The sequence below is a fragment of the Sorex fumeus genome, unplaced genomic scaffold (genome assembly GCF_029834395.1).
Source record: "Sorex fumeus unplaced genomic scaffold, SorFum_2.1 ptg000054l, whole genome shotgun sequence".
Taxonomy (NCBI): domain Eukaryota; kingdom Metazoa; phylum Chordata; class Mammalia; order Eulipotyphla; family Soricidae; genus Sorex; species Sorex fumeus.
This window is the reverse complement of record NW_026606111.1, coordinates 49,032,334-49,037,465: the sequence shown is the minus strand read 5'-3', so window position 1 is coordinate 49,037,465 and position 5,132 is coordinate 49,032,334. Positions and strand designations below refer to the sequence as shown.

General features: G+C 37.8%; 1 pseudogene; it reads left to right on the top strand.

The window, feature by feature from the left end:
- The first annotated feature begins 1,343 nt into the window (after positions 1-1,343).
- LOC130033774 (uncharacterized) lies at positions 1,344-1,440 on the top strand (annotated as a pseudogene).
- The last annotated feature ends 3,692 nt before the right edge of the window (positions 1,441-5,132 follow it).

The following is a 5,132-nucleotide window of genomic DNA, read 5'->3' as shown; positions in this document are numbered from 1 at the left end:
TCGTCCTAGCCCTGAGATTTTAGCAAGTGCCACATTGGAGGTTTTTTCACGGTCAGGGAAATGAGATACTTCATTGTTACTGGGTTTTGGCATATAGAACACACCACGGGTAACTTGCCAGTCTCTGCCATGTAGGCAAGATACGCTTGGTAACCTGCCATGTTCTCCGAGAAAGAGAACTGGACAATATGAGTTGTTATCTTATCAACAAGATCCAGTATCTGGATCTTGGCCATTGATGGGATTACATGGCTCCAGAGGCAGTCCGTGGGTGTAACACTTAGCTACTGGAAGATGGGGGATCTGGATGGAGGAGGCCCATTCTTGGTCCGAGCAGTCTTGAATATCTCAGCCCCGTGTCCCGCACACCTGGGTTCCTCTGCCAGTTCCTTCATGCATGAGGCTCCTTCAAGTGTGGTGAGAGTGGTCTTAAGCATAACTATGGCTGGTTGCAGAGATCTTCAGCTGCCAGGTCTCTGCTCGGGGTGGTGAGGGAAACTCAACCCACCCCCTCCAAGGGGCCCCAGTGAGGAAAGCCAGGTGCGGCATCAGGAGACTGCCATTTCAGAGATATTTGGACTTAAATTTTGATCGAAAAGTACACATCATTCAAACAGTTGTATGTGCTTAGTAATAAAATATTACACACATGTTCAATCACCTAAGAAAGCTCATTCTGCTCAGAGAACTAGATTTTTAATTACAGGTCTGTTTTGCCCATGTGGAATGACTGAGAATCACTATGAGTAGATATAAAACTCACTATACACACAAAGATGCACACAGGTTACTTTGAGTCATCTGTGTTGTTAATGTGTCTGGGCCATTAAATTACATTGAGACCCTTTTTCTGTCCTTTACAGGAGCCTCATGAGTCTCACCTTCCCTTCAAGTTGAACTTGTAATAAAGTGGAATGAAATCATCAATATGATTCTCACCTCTTCCTTCAGGAGAAAAATCCTACTTACTTTCAAGGTGGTCAAGGTGCGGACAACCTCATCCACCGTTTTCTGGAGATGTACACGGGACCGAGGTGAGAATAGCAAAAGGCTCCAGTTTAATTTTCTTAATGAAGATTTCAGGGAAGAGCATTAAACAACACTGATTCTGCATCTTCCAAAAGGATTATTTTGCAAAACTGATGCCCTGGGTATGGTAAAAGATAATATGGTAAAAACCATACTTTTCCTTCTGGGACATTAATGTTCTAAATTTATCACTTCAAGCTGCTTTGAAATACCTTCCTAGATTGGGAATCACTGTCTGACATAGGAGTGAGTAAGGACAACACTCAAAGAAATCAGAAGAGAAAAATAGGGGAAAAAATCAGCTCTTATACTCAGTTTGGCAACACATATACTAAAATTGAAATGATATAGAGATTAGCATGATCCTTACACAGAGATGACAGGCCAACTTGTAAAGTGTTCCATATTTTTGTTGCATTAAGAATTAACAGGGCTACTTTAAGCTAAGACAAGCCCCACAAGTACTCCAAATTTCGACATAAAGATAGCAAAAATCCCCATCACAATGATCTCTCTCAATGTCAATGGACTAAATGCACCAATTCAGAGGCACAGGATGGCAGGATGAAATAGAAAACTGAACCCAACATTCTGCTGCCTGGAAGAAACACATCTGAATAATCAAAGCAACCATGGGCTCAAAGTCAAAGGCTAGAAAATGATTCTTCAAGAAAAGAACACCTCCAAAAAGCTGCAGTGGCAATACTAGTATCAGACCACATGGACTTCAGGCTAAAGGTTATAAGAGACAGTGAAGGTCATTTCTTAATGATCATGGGATCTGTACATCAGAAAGAACTCACCCTCCTCAATGTATATGCTCCTAATGACAGATCAGCAAAATACGTAAAAACAACTTCTAATAGACTTAAAGAAAAACATTGATAGCAACACAATGCTAGATGGAGATTTCAACAGTACTTTCTCACTTCTCAATAGATCAAAAAGACAAAAACTTGGCAAGAAAATATTTTATTTGAGGGAAGTAATAAACAACCATTGGTGTAGAGACGAAATCAAAGAGGAAATAAAAAGATTCCAGAAAAAATGACAACGAGGAACTACCAGAACTTGTGGGACAGAGCAAAAGCAGTTCTAAGAGGAAAGTTTATAGCTCCGCCAGAATTCAACTGGAAGAAAGAAAGGGCCTACAAAAATAACTTACAGCTCAAGATTTTGGAAAATGACCAAGAAAAGGAGTCCAAACTAGCCAGGAGGAAATAAATAATAAAACCTGGAGAAGAAATCAATGAGATATAATCCCAAAATACAATTCAGAAGACCAACAAAAGCAAGACATGGTTCTTTGAGAAAATAAATAAGATCAATAAACTACTAGCAAGACTCACAAAGAAGAAAAGAGAAAGAATCCTAATAAACCGAATCAGAAATGCAAAGGGGGACATCATAATAGAAACTACAAAATCCATAGGATCATCAGAGATTATTTTGAGAATATTTAAAGCAGGAAATGAGAGAATCTTGAATAAATTGATAAATTACTGGATTCCAATTACCTCCCAAGGCTGAACCAAGAATATTTTGAAAACTCGAACCCATCACTACAAGGAAATTGAAATGATAATCAAAAGTATCCCCAAAAACAGGAGCCCAGGCCCAAATGGATTCACTAATGAAGTATTTCAAACCTTTCAAGAGGACCTACTGCCAACATTTTTTAAGATTTTCCAGGAAATTGAAGAAACAGAAATACTCCCAAACAATTTCTATGAGAAAAGATCACCCTGATATTCAAATCAGACAGAGAAACCACAAAAAAGAAAATTACAGACCTATTTCTTTGATAAATACAGATGCAAAGATCCTCAAGATTATACCAGCAAAGAGAAATCAGAAACTCAACAAAAGGTCACACTCTATGACCAAGTAGGTTTATCTTGGGGATGCAAGGATGGCTTAACATTCTCAAGTCAATCAACAGAATACACCATCTCAATAAAATAAAGATAAAAATCATATGATAATATCAATAGATGTAGATAAAGCATTTGATGAGATCCAGCACCCATTCATGATGAAAAACTCTCAACAAAATGGGAGTCGAAAGTACTTTCCTCCATCTAGTCAAAGCAAACTACTACAAACCCACACCAAGCATTATTCTCAACGGGGAAAAACTAAAGGCTTGGAGAAAAATCAATGAGCTAGATTCCCAAAATACAATCAGGCACAAAACAAGTTACCCACTCTCACCACTCCTATTCAACATAGTACTTGAAGTATTTGCCATATGATTTTGGTAAGAAAAAGATATCAAGGGCATCCAGATAAAAAAAGGAAGAACTCAAGCTTTTACTGTTTGGAGATGACATGATAGTATTCTTAGAAAATCCCAAAAAATCTACCAAAAAGCTCCTGGGAAGAATAGATTTGTTTACTAAAGTAGCATATTACAAAATCAATATCCAATAGTCCATGGCTTTCCCAAATACTATTAATGAAAGAGAAAAAAGAGATAGGCGAAAAACAAACCCATTCACAATAACCTCAGAAAATCAAGTATACTAGAATCAACTAAAAAGGTTAAGGACCTATACCAAAAACACTCTACAAAACACTACTTCATGAAATAAAAGAGGATATGAGGAAATGGAATCACATCCCATGTTCATTGATTGAGAGGATTAACACTGTCAAAATGGCAATACACCCCAAAGCGCTATAAATATTTAATGCACTTTCTATAAGGATACCCATAACATTTTTCAAAAAAATCGATTAAACCCTCTTGAAACTCATACACAACAATAAACTCCCATGATGAGCTAAAGCAATCTTTGGTAAAAAGAAGAAGGGAACACCTTCCCCAACTTCAAACCCTACTAGAAAGTCGTAGTAATCAAATTAGCATGATATTCAGATAAAGAGAGTCCTCAGGTCAATGGAATATAGTCAAATATCCTGACGCTGGCCCTCAGATTATTATTACCTAATGTATCATAAAGGCTCAATAAATATGAAGTTGAGCAAGGAAGTCTCTTCAACAAGTGCTGCTGGGAAAACTGGTCAGCAACATGCAAAAAAAGTTTAACTCAGACCTCTTTATAGTGCCAGGCACAAAGTCAGATCAAATGAATTAGAGACCGCAATATCATACCTGAGTTCTTAAGATATATGGAGAAAAATGTGGGAAGATCCCTCCATGACATTAAAGCTAAGGGAAACTTCTAGAATGATACACCACTGACCAAGGAAGAGGAAGTGAAGATAACCAAATGAGACTACATTAAACCAAGAAGTTTCTGCAACTCAGAAAAAATGGTGACCATGATAAAAAGACAGCCCTCATAATGGGGGAAAATTATTTATGCAATACCCATACAATTAACCCCTTATTGTATATAACCCAAGATATATATGGCACTGGTAGAACTTTATGAGAAAAAGACATCCAACCCCACCAAAACATGAGGAGAAGAAACGAACAGAAACTTCCTCAAAGAATAAATACAAATGACCAAAAAACAGAGGTAAAATTTTCTACATCACGAATCATCAGGGAGATACAAATCCAAACAGCAATGAGATATCTCACACCACAGAGATTGACACACATCAAAAAGAACAAGAGCAACCAATGTCAGCATGGAAGTGGGGAGAAAGGGTCTCTTCTTCACTGTTGGTGGGGATGCCGATTGGTTCAGCCTTTTCGGAAAACGATATGGGTATTTCTCAGAAAGCTACAAATTGAGCTTCCATGAATCCAGCAATACCACTTTGGCAATATACTCCCAGGCCCCAAAACACACAGCAGAAATGCTATCTGCACTTCTATGTTCATTGCAGCACTATTCACAATAGTGAGAATCTGCAAACAACTTGTATGCCCAAGAATTCTCAATGATTAGTTAGAGAAACTATGGTATATCTAAACAATGGAATACTATGCAGCTGTTAGTGAAAATGAAGTTATGAAGTATGCTTATAAATGGATGTACATGAAGAGTATCATGCTGAGTGTGATGAGTCAGAAGGAGACAGACAGATATAGGTTTACATTCATTTGTGGGATATGAAAAAACATAACTTTAGATTAATACCTTAGGACAGTAGAAATAAGGGCCAGGATGATTGGTCCACTG